Here is a 16047-nt window from a genome sequence, read left to right on the forward strand (position 1 = left end):
TGTTCAGCGTACCCATAGCTGCTGCTCTGCGTCCCCCACTTCGTATTTTTCTTAGCTGTTCTGTTTTAGTTAGTGCCAATATAGTCTCCCCTCCTACATATCCCTTTAGGGTGAAATGCCTGCTCAGTAAGCTTCAGAAAGGCAGTATATTTCAGGCAGCCTGATAAAAGACTCTAATCACCCCAGATTAATGCATTCATTCGTAGCCAATTGGAGGATTCATTGCAGTGCTCAGGCGGAGGCGCCTCTGACGAATCTGCCCTGGGTAATGAGCCATTCAGCAGCTTCTCCCCTGTATCGCTGGCAACCTGCAGAGGCGCCTGAGACGGAGCCCAGCAGGTGTAGGTGAAGTGCGAAGGAGAGGGTCCGTCTGGGCACCTCTGGCCCTGGAGGGAAGCTGTGGGAACAAGAAGGTGCTTGTGGCCATGGTATCTGCCTCTGCAGCAGGAGCTGAGGAGCATCTGGTGCGGGGTGCCAAGGAATGTGGCAACTCAGACGGCACCGCTGGGCCCCGGAAGGCTGGGAAGTGAGGTTCACGGCGCACAGGGGACGTCTGGGCTTTGAAAGCGAACCCCAGTTGGGCAACCAGAGAAGGGTGTATGTGGGAGGAGCTTACAAACAATTGCAGTCTGTGCCTCTAACTAACATCTCTACATGGAAATGTTCAAGGAGGGAAAGACAGACATAGAGCCCGAGAAAGTTAGGAGACATCCTAGGGATTGGCTAGCCCGGTGACTCCAGGGGTGGGCGTGGGGTGTATGACGGTGATTCTACCCTGCAGGGGACATTTGGCAATGTCTGGAGACAGTCGTGGTTGTCCAGACTCTCAGGTGGAGAAAGAGGTGCTACTGGCATGTAGTGGGTGAAGACCAGGCATGCTGCTCAACGTCCTACAGTGGACAGGGCAGCCCCAAACAACACAGAAGCACCCAGCCCCAAAGGTCAATAGTGCCTCGTTTGGGAAAGCGGCTAGCTAAAACCTGCCCTATTGCAGATGAGAAAGGTGAAGTGGGACAAAGGTGACGGGCTCTAGGTTACACAGACAGAGGCTGGAGGAGCCGGGAGGGCAGCAACCTGCAGTCTTTCTCTCTCATCTCTATGATGTCCCTAGAACCGGGAGGCCTGCTTTCCAATTCTGCACAGATAAGTACCCTCAGAAACAAAGTTGTTTCCTCTCCTTCTGGACCACAGAGCACCCTTCCAGCCCACATCTCCAGTAAGGAAAATTCCATCGCCGGCCTTTATGAATACACGCCAGTCCCTACCCACTTTGGTCTAGACAGATCTCTTCTGGGGAGTTAGCTTATTATCTTTGTTATGCATTTTAGAAGCGGATGGTACTGCTGCTAAAAATAGGAATTGCCAGAGGAGCTAGCATCAGACGTTATGAGGTGCTGATGTGCAATGTCGTTGCCAACAGTTCCCCATGAGGGTGGAAAGGAGACCCCTTCGTGTACACATTCAGTAGCACAGTTATTTTTATTGTCTTGCCAGTGACAGGTTTTTTGTTCAGCTTTTCTCTGCAGCTCTACACACCCTTCTCCATGAAAGAAGAGCAGCCCATAGGCCATTGTTTTCTTTGCTGTCCTGGTGCCTCAGAAGACACGGAGCCTGGCCATCTCAGAAGCACATCAACACTTTCTCTGGCTTCATAACAAGCAGCAAATTTCGAAATAGGAGATAGGGCCGTCCCGCCCTCTGATTCACAACAGAGAGGTGTGTGTGCACACCCAGGACGCGTGTGTGGCTGTGGGGGTGCGTGTGGCCGTAACAGTTTGTCCATAGAAACTTTTACCAGAAATATGTCTTCTACCACCAGGGAGCCACAGGAAAGATTCATAAGTACGATTCAGTTCAAACATACGAGTAAACAGTCATTTGTTGTGTCCCTCCTGTCTGCAAGGAACCCTGACCCACATTGCGACATGCAGAGGTGAAGCATAGAAAAATAAAACTATGAAAGAGCTTTCCTTATGGGTCACATATTCCAGCAAGGATGCAATGTCCATATACCAACAGTTACCAAGGCAGAATATAATCTGCTGTATGGGAGTGTTTTTTGTTTTTTTTAAATTTATTTTACTCAAGTATAGTTGATTTACAGTATTATGTTAATTTCTGCTGTAAAGCAAAGTGATTCAATTATACACATATATACATTCTTTTTCATATTCTTTTCCATTATGGTTTATTGCAGGATATTGAATATAGTTCCCTGTACTATACAGTAAGACTTTGTTGTTTATCCATTCTCTATCTGACAGTTTGTATCTGCTAATCCCAAACTCCCAATCCTTCCCTCCCCCACCCACCCACTTGGCAACCACAAGTCTGTTCTCTATGTCTGTGAGTCTGTTTCTGTTTCGTAGATAAGTTAGTTTGTGTCATATTTTAGAATCCACATATAAGTGATATCATATGGTATTTGTCTTTCATTGGCTGACTTCACTTAGTATGATAATCTCTAGGTCCATCCATATTGCTGAAAATGGCATTATTTCATTCTTTTTTATGGCTGAGTAATGTTCCCTTCCATTCCATCCCATTGTGTATATGTACAACATCTTCTTTATCCATTCATCTATCGATGGACATTTAGGTTGTTTTCATGTCTTGGCTATTAGTGCTGCTATGAACATAGGGGGTGCATGTATCTTTTTGAATTATGGTTTTGTTTGGATATATGCCCAGGAGTGGTATCACTGGATCATATGGTAACTCTAATTTTAGTTTTTTTTTTTTTTTTAATTTTTTTTTTTTTTTTTTTTTTTTTTACTTGATTTTATTTATTTATTTATTTATTTTTGGCTGTGTTGGGTCTTCGGTTCGTGCGAGGGCTTTCTCCAGTTGCGGCAAGCGGGGGCCACTCTTCATCGCGGTGCGGGGACCGCTCTTCATCGCGGTGCGCGGGCCTTTCTCTATCGCGGCCCCTCCCGTCACGGGGCACAGGCTCCAGACGCGCAGGCTCAGCAATTGTGGCTCACGGGCCAAGCTGCTCCGTGGCATGTGGGATCTTCCCAGACCAGGGCTCGAACCCGTGTCCCCTGCATTAGCAGGCAGATTCTCAACCACTGCGCCACCAGGGAAGCCCTAATTTTAGTTTTTTAAGGAACCTCCACTGTTTTCCATAGTGGCTGCACCAATTTACATTCCCACCAACACTGCAGGAGGGTTCTGTATGGGAGTGTTTTGAACAAAGGACTGTGAGAGGTTGAAGATAAGAGAAATTGATTCTGACCAGGAAAGTTCATGTATTCAACATGCATGTACTGAGTCCCTACTGTGTGCTGGGCACTGTCCTAGGTGACAGGGATACAGAGGGGAAGTATGGAGTTTAGGTTCTAATAAGAAGAGATAAACAACAACACTAAACAAATAAATGAGAACTTCAGAGAGTGGATAGGAGCCATAAAATAACTAAAGCAGATACTGGGATGGGGCAGGGAGCTCTTTGAGATATTGTGGTCAGGAAGGACGCAGAGTAGGTGACAACTGAAATGAGAACTGAGTGACAAACAAGTATCCACGTGAAGATCTGGGGACAGAGCATTTCAGACAGGGAACAGAAACTGCAAGACATGGAGGAAGGACCAGCTGGGCACCTTCCACAGGCAGACAGCAGGTCCGGGGACTGGAGTTGAGTGAATTCTGGGCAAAGCAGTCACGCTAAGGTCAGAGTTTGTCAGGGGCCAGCTATGCAGAGTCTTCGAGACACAGTGTGAACTTTGAGTGTCATTCTAAGGGCAGTCAGCTGCCATGAGGGGTTTCTAAATAGGGGGTGATATGATTAGATTTATGTTGTTGTGGTTTTTAATTAGTCCACCTGTGATGCAGAAAATGGAATGTAGAAAAAAGGAGGGAAGAGAATGTATCAAGGCAGCGTGAGGGTTATTTTTGAAATAAAGCCAACAGGACTTAATAACTGGATGTAGAAATTGAAGGAAAGGGAGAAATGAGGGATGATTCCTATGTCTTTGTCCTGGACACTTAGGTAGATGATGGTGTCGTTAACTAGGATGCGTCAATTAGGAGAAGGAGGTGAGGAATCTAGAACTCTTTTTAGGACATAGTAAGTGAACTTGTCTATTGAACAATTAAATAAAGATAACAGGAGGCCACATTGCTATCCTTTACTGAGCACACACTGTATACCCAGTATTATTCTAGGCTCTTATGTGTATGACCTCATTGAATCCCCAGGATAACCTGGGGAAGCAGGAGAAGGTGATGCTGTTTCATGTGCACAGATGAGTGTTATTCAGAGACACACACGTCTCTTGGAGCTCTTATGGGTGAGGGGGGATGCTGGCAAGGAGGCCATGCGACTGTATGTCCCGCAGAAAGTGGTCAGGTGCCCTCCTCCCCTCTGTACCAGGAGAGGAGAGCTCCCCTCCTGAGGGGTGCCAAGGAGCCGGCGGCCTCCTGTCAAGACTCACTGACATCCTGATGCGCCCACTTCTGCCTGCTGTGAGCTGATGAGGGAGAAAGAGAGTTATTGTCAAATTCCCAGCTTGCCCTTTTTGATATAAAGTTCGCTTGTGATATTTTTTTAACTTAGGTAGCTAATGCATTTTGTCCTCCGGAGTGTGAGAGACCCAGTTTCCCGAGTAGCCTTTAATTAGTTTCTGGATGATGACATCCCCACCGAGAAGCAACCAGTGGCATCCCCCAGTCTCAGGGGGAGATAAAAGAATCTAATAAAGACATTCGGTGTTTCTAGGTGATGTGTTTGACAAGCTTTGTATTAACAAGAAGTCTTGTTGGAACTTTATTCTCTTTCCAACTGCGCTCCCTCCCTGGCCCCGGATCCCTGGCATTTCACAGGAGGATTCACAGAGCTAAGAACTTGTAGATTCAAACAGACCAGCCTGCATCTCCACCCCTCGTTGTAGAGGGGAACAGGCTTCACCTTGATCTGTTCACAGACCGTAACCTTTATGAGGGATTTAGTGGCAATAAGGCCTCGGAACAAAAACTCCACTTAAAACCAACTGACAAGTTATTTTGCACAGCAGTGGGGCCACTTCCTGGGCCTCTGGATTCAAGGCCAGATAATGAGATGTTCCTTCCACTAGTCTTAATTATTGCCAAAGATGATGGTCACGGGGAGACTGGGTCTAACTCACAGCTTCATCTCAGTGTTGGCACCATTGCTACTCGGATGGAGAGAGGCAGAAACTCCCCTTCGGGCTGTCCACCTTCCTCTGAACGTAACCTTGAGGGTGCTTGAGGGAAAGAGAAAAGTCTGTGGAAGAATTTGGACCACACGGTGGTCACGGCGGGGCTGGGGGGGAGGACACTGCGGCCGCCTTCCCACTGCAGTCAGCACGGTCCCCGCTGCGCACGCTTTTATAGCCGGTGCTTGAGTGTATAACTACCAGTGCTTCTAGGCGATTAGGAATTGAAGTGCTGATGATCCATCAAGGCAGCTGAGAATGGAAGTGATCTTGGCACCATTGGCAGCCAGCAGATTGACAGCCTGGAGATGCCGGGCTTCTGCAGAGCTGAGCACAGGGCCCCCAGGAGGCGGGGGCTCCATCCTTGCCCTGCCCCTTTGACCCTTTGCCTCCATCTGACCTGGATGGGGCAGCCTGGGAGAAGGGAATGATTGGAACCTGCTCTCCTGGGCAGCTCTTAAGGGCACGAGGAGAGTCTGAACAAAGAAAATCGTTTCCAGGAGTCTGGGAGATGATGGTGGCATGTACAGGCACATTTGCATATTGTTTACTCTCAGGATGGCGAAGTGTGAAGTTCATCCTGGGGTCTGGTGACAGCGCTACTGTGGAAAGACCGTTCTTCTCTCCACACAGTGGGTTTCTGAGCAGAGGGAAGGACATGCAAGGGGCAGAGTTACACCTTCCTGAATTGGGAGAAGAATGACCCCTGTTAAAAATGCAGTGGCAGGGGGCTTCCCTGGTGGCGCAGTTGTTGAGAATCTGCCTGTCAATGCAGGGGACACGGGTTCGAGCCCTGGTCCGGGAGGATCCCACATGCCGCGGAGCAACTAGGCCCGTGAGCCACAACTACTGAGCCTGCGCGTCTGGAGCCTGTGCTCCGCAACAAGAGAGGCCACGATAGTGAGAGAGGCCCGTGCACCGCGATGAAGAGTGGCCCCCGCTTGCTGCAACTAGAGAAAGCCCTTGCACAGAAACGAAGACCCAACACAGCCAAAAATAAATAAATAAATAAATAAATTTAAAAGTCCAAATTTATTAAATAAGTAAATAAAATACATAAAAAATGCAGTGGCAGCAGAGGAATGGAGGACTTAAAGCTGAAGTTTGTAAAGGGTCCCTCTAGTTAAGGCCCAAGCTGCCTGGGGGGCCCGGCAGTGTGTCTTGAGCCAGATGGGGGCTGGGTCTCCTTTCTCTGCAGATCTTCAACAGCTTGTGGAAAAGCGTGTCTGGAGGATGGGGTCTGGGGTACGGTACGAGCGGCAGTCACACCTGGGTAGCTATCCTTAACTGGCCCCTCGAGTTTCATGGGCATCAGCTGCATGCCTGCTTTGGAAAGTGAGAGCCACTGGAAGATGCTGGATGCCAAGGCAGGAAAAGAATCCACTTGAAGAGGCTTTAAGGCAGGGCCTCCAAGGATGTGGCAAGGCTCTGGCTGCTGCGACCAGCAAGAATAGACACCTCCTGGGGAAGGGAAATTAGAGTCAGGAGGGACCAGAAGCATCTTGCCAGCCACTACCTCTGAGACCGTGTGAAGAAACCTTGTCCTAGGGGTACTGTCCAGAAACCCTGGTCAGCCCTTCTGGGTTGGCTTTTACAGCAGGCAGTAATGCTCTTTACCTGGAATCGATTGGACTCTGCGTTATCTCGATCATAATAGCATTCCTTGCAGCGTGGTAAGCAGTTCACTAAGTGCTTTCAGTTATAGGACATATTTCATCTGATTCCAAAACCCTGTAGGCAGAGCTTAGGTCTGAGATCTGCCACTTCCTAGCTCACTGGCTTTGAGCAGGTTAGGAGCTGGTTACAGCCTCGGTGTTCTGGATTAAATAGGAAAATAAATGGGCGGTATCTAGTACTTATTAGGTGTATGACAAATATTAATTCTCTTCCATGAGGAATAATAAAAAAGTAATATTGTTCTGGGTTTCTCTTTTTAATTTTTTTTCAGTTTTCCTCATGAAGTCAGGGAGCTGAATCAGGTTCTTAATTGATTCCATTTTTTTTGTACTATCATTTTCATCTTTGAGGACCTGTTTGTGTACATTTTAGTTGAGTTTTGTAGGGACACCTTATTCAAGTATCTGCAGTCTGCCTGACTTCCTGTATGAGGACCTTGGGTTCACTGCATTACCTCTCTGAGTTTCAGGGTCTTTACTATACAAGGGGGGGAATACCTATGAGCTACCAAAAGGATTTAAAAGGAAGCAGCAAATGTTAAGCCCCCGGCGAAGTGCTCGGCGTACAGGGTGTCCATGGTCCTTCCCTCCCTGTCCCACCTCTCCTCCCTTCCTGAACTGGTCCCTAAAAAGCTGGCCCCGATCGGGGGTGTGGAAGATGAAGCCGCCACGTACCTTCAACCCAAAGCAAGCGCCATCACACTAGAGCTGCACAATAGCTCGCCCTGTCTGCATATCGTGATTAGCAATAATTACCTTACATCCCCCCATTAAACAATTGATGAAGAGAGCATTCCCGGCAATTTCTTGGATGTCACCAAATATAACGGAGCACCGATGGTGACAAGTAGGTTGCCGTGAAATTCAATTTACTCGAATATGCCCAAAAGCAGGGAAGTGTGGAGTGGGGCCTGCGTGGTGTTTACTTTCCTCTCCAACGTCTCTATCAGGAATGACGAAACTGGGTCAGGGAGCAGAGCTCATAAAAATTTCCACATTTCAGCTGATCCTGAAAGGAACAAATTCCGAACTTCAGAACCAGTGGTTTATGACTAATCCCGAATAAACCACTAGCTTTTCTCCCCGGGCTTCCTGATTTCCCCCTGCAAACATGAATGGTTTTAGTATGGAGAGAAAGAAAGAATGAGATGTAAGAAATGACAAAATGATTCTGGTGAAAGAACTAACAAGCCACCCGAGGCTGTGTCATCAAGGAGCTCTCTGCATGTTCAGGCTCTCGTTTGGGCTTCTGAGTCTCTAGACTCTAACCTTTCCCTTCTGGAAAGCGGAGGCAGCAAGCCCAGTGCTGGCGAGGGGGAGGGTCCTATAGCAGACCTCCATCCCCCACTGCCTCCACGCCCTCACTTCAAGATGCTGTTTATCTCAGAACCACTAGCGCATCTGAAGAAGTGGTCAGCACCCACCTGTGGGGGCAGGCAAGCCCATCTCAGCCTCTAAACCAGAGCAGCCTCCCAGCCCCGCACTGCACCTAACGTCCAAATTTAGCCTCATCCTGGCCTCTAGAAGTACACATTTTTAGTAACATTAATAAATCACATTTGAATAGTACTTTATGTTTAAAACGTGATTTCTCACAGTTTTATCTGATCCACAGAACATGCGTTTTAAAAAGGCAAGATAGGTATTGATATAACTAAAATAATCAGAGAGTTAAATGATTTACATGAGTTTCTACAGCGAGTAATAGTCGGGTCTGGGCTTCATATGCCTGGTCTTCTGATGCAACGCTTAGAATTCTTTCTCTCAAGAGATCCCACAGATCCCACAATACTGGTGTCCTATTATACAAATATTTGTATTGGAAAGAAGGAAGAAGGGAAAAGGGAAAGAAGAAAAGACAGACTGACTAGTCTTTTCTGTCAAAATAAACCAAAGAAACACTTCTCAGTGGACTCAGCAGTGGGCTTGATTGATCATTCCTCTGTCATGATATGGGGACAGCTAGGACCCCTGGTTACGGGAAGCAGACCCTACCTCCAATGAAAGCTCCCCGGAAGCTGCAGCTCCCTGGTCCAGTGCATAGTGGGAGGTCGATGAACGGGAGGAGGATGATTAGGAAGTGCCAGTGATGGAAGAGGGAGCAAGATGAGATAGTCCTGCAAATTGTGGATGGTCCAAAATATACTGATGAAACCTCCCGCCCACTCTCCTGATAGAGAACAATGCCTTGTAGGAATGACAGAGAGCGCTCCCTTTCCTAGATGCCCTGTGGGCAGATGGGTGGTCACATGGAGGTGCAAAAGCAGGGTGCCCCACCTGGGAGGGTGAATCAGCAAGACCTCAGACCCAGAGAACCCCAGGCTGGGCGTGTGCACTCCACTGCACGAACTCTCTATGGAGAAGATACATTTGGGATCAGATATAATCTGCATTCTGGTCCCGCCTTCAACACTTGTTATCTGGGTAACAGGAGCACATCACTAAGAGCTCACAAAGCCTTAGGTTCTTCATCTGTAAATTGGAATAGTAATAGTACCACCTCGTAGGATTCTTGTGAGATTAAATTAAATAATGGAGTCAAACTTCCTGTAAAATTTCTAATGCACACCAGAAATTCACAGTCTCAGCTCATATACGTATATAGTTGGTTTCTGTTTATTTTTATGTATGCATCCAAATTTCAACATGCAGTTGTTGTTTTTCTAACCCATCTATCCCCTCATTCAAAGAAAACACTCTGGAACTCTGCAATTTTCAGTTGCATGTCCTTGAATATTTCCTTGACCTCTGTGAACAGATGTATCTTCATCTGTCATATGTGGGAAAGGAAACAATTAGGGTGACCAATGCACCTCCATTGGCTTGGAACTTTTCTGGTTTTAGCACGGAAAGTTCTGTGTTCTAGGAGACTCCTCTAGTTCCTGGTAAACCAGGACAGTTGGTCCGCTTAGAAATAATATCTACTTGTGGGGTTAATGCAGGGGTAAGATAAAGTGAGGGCAATATATGTAAAACAGCGGTTATACAGCAGGTATTTAATAAATAGTAACCATTGACATTATTATACATGCTGAGAGTCTTCGAGGGCTATTCAAAGTTGTTGAGGAAATACAGTCATTTCGACGTACTTGCATTTCCATACAGCCTTGTCAAAACACTTTCATTCATTCATTCAAAAACTACGTGTTGAGCACAAACTGTGTTCAGACATCGTGGTGTGCGCGGAACACTTCAGTGAACAAGACAACCAGCTGGGCTAACGTTTTACTTGGGAGAGCAGACCATATGCAGCAGTCTGGTGTGGGGAGTTCTACTTCAGGAGAGACGGTCGAGGAAGGCTTCATGGAGGAGCTGAGCTTTCAAGAACAAGACAGACCCGGCCAAGTGAAGATCGGGGAGGAAGGGAACTATGAAGAACCAAGGACTGGCCTGAGGTGTTTCAGGAGGAAAGGAGGCCAGTGGAGTGGACATTCATACACCAGGTTATGGACCCAGGCCTGGGTGTCTCTCTGGGGTCTGGACACCAGGAAAGTCGAGGGTATTCCAGACAGCTCTTTTAATTCTGTAAAGACAAAGGTGCCAAGGCCTTAGCTGTGGCGCAGCCCTTGCTGTGGAAACTGTCCCGAGCCCCCATGGGCATCTCAGATCTTCACTGCAGAGAGGAGATGGGTGGGGGGCAGGGGGAACGGGGGACATGCCACCAGCACCAGAGGCAGAACCTGGGATGCATAGATCTGCGTGCGTCTTGCGGAGGAGCCTGGTCCAAGCCGATTCTCTGCATCCTCGGCCCCACGGGACCGTGAAGGGCTTAATAAAACATCTCAATTTGGATTTCATAGGATATCTACTGTGCGCTAAAAACAGCAAATTGCTATTTATTAATGACATAATTATTAGAATTTAACACCTGGGCAGTGGAGGCTACACGAAGAGTGAGGAAGTTCCCTAGAATACTGTTTTAGTAATTATGTTATTTAATTCTTTACACATTTGAATTAAAATTCAATAAGAGCCGGATTAAACCTTAACATAATATATTCACTGTGGAACTCTATCCAAAAAGCATGGCTCAGGGGGTCTCTGCCTTTCTTTCCAAACATAATCTAACCACTTCTTGATCTTTCTAGATTCAGACCTCAAAAGTCAGCAGAGAATCACATCCATCAATGTGGAAATAAGCTGATGGCCTTTTTTAAGGAATCATGGACTCTTAGCAGGTCTCAGACTCACCCCAGACCTTTGGTTGTGTGATCCCAGCTGCTAACAGGATAGTTCTGCCACCCTGCTGGCCCCTTGTCATCTCATCAGCCTGTCTAAAACAGAATCACACTAATGTTCTCCCCCCAAAGACGTTATTCATATAACATAAGGGATCTGCCAGGTCAGCCATCCAGCTGCTGTTGAACAAAATGGCCTTCATTTGACTCCATGTTCCTGAATCCCCCATCCAGCCACCATCAGGCACCCACAGCTTGTCCTCGGCAGTGCTCTCAAACCCATCCTTTTCTTTCCACCCTTACAGAGCCCACGGTTTAACCCAGGCCTTGAACATCACTCTCAGAAATCCAGTGTCTGTCTACCCATTCCCTCTGACACATGGTTACAAGCTTATTTTGCTTAAAGTATATTAATATATTTGTATATTCACTATATATTTATATATAGTATTTCCTTTTTTAAACAATTTCAAATGCTTGCCATTGCCTGTAGGATAGAGTTAAAACCCAGGAAGGACCTGGCCATTCAGGCTGGTCTGTAATCTGGCTCTAGTTTACCTCATTGGCCTTGTATCCCATTCTTCCTCGAGTCGGTTAGAATTTATCACCTTCCATTCTGTGTTGACGTGACATACGTGTCTGCCAAGCACACAATATACGAAAACTCACTTATTGCATACTTCGCATTGCTTAGAGCCTCTGTAAGTGCATTTCATAAGCTTACCCCTAAGTCCTCAGAAGGATCCTGTGAGATACGTGCAAGTGGCTTCACGACCTGAGGACGTGAGGCACAGAGAGGTGAGGTGACTGGGCCAAGGCTGCCCAACTTGAACGTAGTAGAGCCGGGATCTGGACCACTGCTCTCCATCACCTCTGGTGCTGAGTAGACTTTGTATCCTCACACACATCCTGGATTTCTGCCTTCCCAACCGTGCCCATGCACTTCTGTCCCACTTGAAGCAGCTTCACTTGCTCCGCAGACATGACCGTTTCTCTTTTGTTGGTACCCAGACTAAACTCTGTAGCCCAGGAGAAGCCATGCCGACACCCACACTCTTACTAACTCACAGAGTGTAATGTCTGTACCAACCTTCTAGCATCCAGTCCCACACAACCCTGTGACGCGGTGGGACGTTTATATGCACTGTTTCCCCTAACAGATTGTAAGTTCATGGAGGGCCAAGAAAATGTGTGCATTGCTGCACGTCATGGACATACCTAAGCCACAGTGTGTATATAGTAGGTGCTCACTCAATGTTTGAGTGACTTTTGGCCATGTCTCCTCCAGTAGCTATCCTTCCATTAATAACTATGCCTGGCCACCAAAAGTCTTACTAATAGTATTTTTCTAACATCACCTCCTTTGCCCAGAATGCCTTTCCTCCTCAGAACTGATTCATTTTTGCTTGTCTTCCGGGGATTAGCTTAGGTGTCTCATATCCAAGGAGCCTTCCATGACATCCATCTCCAGGCTGGCTAGTGTGTCTCTCCTCTGCATTTCCTCAACACCTTATCTGTCCTTCTATGTCACAATGCACTAAAGGGGTTTGCTTCTGTTCCTGTCTTTGCATCTCTAGACTGTGGACTCCTTGAGGAGAAGCACTGTGTCTTTTAGACGTCATGCCCCTTAGGGCTAAGTACAATACTGGTATAAGGAAGTGCTCAGGGACTATTGATGGATGAATGAATGTGTGAGTGAATGAATGAAAACAAAGCAATCCTAGTGTGTTTCCAACCGCCTGCATGATGAGATGAGATGAGATGCAGGCGGTATCCATGGAAACAATATAAAAATGTAAGTAGCCCTATCTCAGTGGGTCAGAATTTTCTTATGAACATGGATTAGCTAAGACCACAGTGCAGTCTTGTCAATTCACTTTAATTTTTTTTAATTATTTATTTATTTATTTATTTATTTATTTATGGCTGTGTTGGGTCTTCGTTTCTGTGCGAGCGCTTTCTCCAGTTTCGGCGAGCGGGGGCCACTCTTCATCGTGGGGCGCGGGCCTCTCACTATCGCGGCCTCTCTTGTTGCAGAGCACAGTCTCCAGACGCGCAGGCTCAGTAGTTGTGGCTCACGGGCCTAGTTGCTCCACGGCATGTGGGATCTTCCCAGACCAGGACTCGAACCCGTGTCCCCTGCATTGGCAGGCAGATTCTCAACCACTGCGCCACCAGGGAAGCCCCAATTCACTTTAATTTTAAATACTGACAACATGTTAGAAGTTGCCACCTGGAAGATGATACTTCTAACCTCCTAGCATCTTAGGCACTGTGCCAGCTTGGTTCTGGTGATTGGGATTGCACCTCTGGTCAAACCATCTCAGCTCTATGCCATGAATGGTTTACCTTTCAAAGTCATCTCGAGGCAGTTTGCCACCTTCAAGCTACACCCTGAGGCAGGATTGAAAGGCCAAGCATTTCACCAACTGCGACTTCGTGAGTTGGACACGTTCCAATTGTTAGTGGAGGGAGACAATTCTAGATGATTCTTCCAAGCATGAGGTGTGATGGTCTCATTTTATATACTTACTGTGCCAACAGCTTGGCCCAAACTACCTTCTCTTCTACTTGGGGACTCTCCATTGTTCTCTAGTGTATGATTAGCAGATTAGCTATCATGTAAGAAGCCAGGAAAATGAACTCCCAGTAAGCCCTTCCAAAGCAAGAGTAATTCATTACCCTGCCTGATTTCCACTTAAAATGTACTTTGAGCACACTTCCAGCTACAAACCCTAAATCACCCTGTGTTCACAAAGTCCATCATTTTTTTATTTTATTGCATGGCATTTTCGTGACATAATCCCTTGCAGAGCATCTCAGAGTGCTTTACAGATCAATAAATTACTTACCTGCAGAGTCAAAGCGATGTCTGCAAGGCCAGCACAGTCATTCTGCAGGCAGCCTGTCCTCTGGGAAACAGGCAAGGCTGTGTGAGTGCCAAGGGTGGGCAGGATCAGGGCCAGACAAATGTATGGCTTGGGGGTGAGGTGGGGTTCAAGAAGTGCAAGTCCCAGTTAAAACTCTGTGAATAAAATACATCAAATGTAAATGATTCTAGAACTTAGAGAGCTTACAAATTTGGATCCTTCAGACAGTCAGCAAATCACGTGTCCAGTCATTAACTCATCAAGTATCTTTCTCTCCCGGAAGGTTCAATCTAGCTTTTAAAATGATACAGCCATGAATCACAATATAATATCTTAGAAGTCCCAGGCCTTAGAGCCAGCGGTCACTTCCCAGCCCTGGCCACATCAACCGTCCATTGTGTCTGTCCTGCCAGATATCCGTGAGAATGCAGGTATGTGTGTGTGCAAGGGCATACGCACACTCGCACACACAGACAGCACACCACAGTTGCCTCTCTACCTGAAGCTCCACGCGGATTTAAGACTAAAAATGATTAATTGGTGCTTGCTTTATGCAAGGGACCATATTGGAGACAGCAGAAAATGAAAAGATGAGCAAGTCTCTTGTCCAGTATCTTATACTATGATAATTTATAGCCAAGGAGAAAGATGAGACAAGGTAACATAAGCCAGTTTATTTTAATGCCGTGGAGGAGGCTACGGGGTCTCCAGGAAGGAGAGGCCACATCCCCTGGGACGTCGCCTGGAAGACCTCGTGGAAGGGGTGGCAGCTCAACCAGCCTTGAATGATTCCAGTAGGTCTAGGCAGTTGGAGAAAGAGGCGAAGGGACCAACACCAGCAGCAAGGGCTTGGGGCTCAGAAAACAAAGTCCAGTGCACGCTTGTTAATGATCGTTCCTGGTTGGGCGCAGCGTGGAAACAGATGGGACGTCAGCTTTCAGGAGAAGGAGGGAAAGGAACAAAGGCTGAGATCAGCTATCCGCACGGCACCCTCCTTTCTGGAGGAAAAAATCCAGCACAATCAGGAGTGAGTGATGAGTGGTTCCAGGAGAGGAAAGACCAGCACGGAAAGTTCCAACCGATCTGATTTTCCTGTGAGGGTTGCACCGTGACCTGGGTCTCATCCAGGGAATAAGGGCGATGGTCAGCTTGCCTGGGGTCTCCTGCAGGCCAGATGGCACTGTGTCCTGGGGATAACGGGTCCTGGAATAGCACACGGGGGTGGCTCAGAGGCATGCTGATTCAAGGAGGCAACCTGACCTGAAGATGCCTAATAGAACCCGACAGAGGGGCCCTTTAACCTGTAAAGAGCTAATGTGTCAAAACCAGTGTGAGTAGAACTGAGATGACTCGTGTTAACGGCCCGGTTCTGAGGTTGTCGCAGACATGTAGCCGGGTGGGGAGGTAGCTCCCATGAACAACCATTATAATTCCATCCTATAAACATGTGTTGCGTTTTTACTATGGATAGAAATGTAAGTAAGACCTGGCTCAAGCCATCAAAAAAGCTCATGGTCTAGGGCTTGAGGGATGCTACGCAAATAACTACAGCACAGTGGGATAAGGGCCAAGAATTGGAGTTTGGGGGGGCCAATAAAAGACACCCTTACTTTATAAACCCATTGGCAGACAAGACAAATGAGTAGTCATGTCATGGTCAAGCATCACATTCGCTAGTGGTAACGGTGGTACTGGAGAATTGGGCTTAGATGTGCAGCAACAATGAGCTTCCAGCTCTGAGCCCCAGAATGAGACAGCTGCACGCCACTGGCTGTGCTCATCCCCGTGGGATGCCGTCCTGTAAAACATAAATGAGAAAGTGCACAATATAATGTAGCTTCCTAAGGAAACCCTGGCTCCAAAACGCAAGACTAAACAAAGTTGGGGGATTCTGTCCCCAAATCTACAGTTGGGATGAACCTCTTCATCCTTTGGGGGGATTAATCTAAGACACAGAGAGAGAAAGAGACCAAGTCTGTCATGTCTGATTGACTCCCCCTCAGGTGCGTGTAACATATCTGGGTGCAGGATCTTTGAGTTGTGCAGGAGGCCAGAGGGAGTAGGGGTAGGGCAAGCTGCGACAAAGTGGCGTTTGATTTGGGTCTAAAAGGATGACGGAGTTTCCCAGGAAGGACAGAAGGAAGAA

General features: G+C 47.2%; 1 protein-coding gene across 6 annotated transcripts in view; it reads left to right on the forward strand.

Moving 5' to 3' along the window:
* NTM (neurotrimin) overlaps nucleotides 1-16047 on the forward strand; it is a 931513-nt gene that overhangs the window by 790876 nt on the left and 124590 nt on the right. The window lies entirely within an intron of this gene.

The sequence above is a fragment of the Balaenoptera acutorostrata genome, chromosome 9 (assembly GCF_949987535.1).
Source record: "Balaenoptera acutorostrata chromosome 9, mBalAcu1.1, whole genome shotgun sequence".
Lineage (NCBI taxonomy): Eukaryota > Metazoa > Chordata > Mammalia > Artiodactyla > Balaenopteridae > Balaenoptera > Balaenoptera acutorostrata.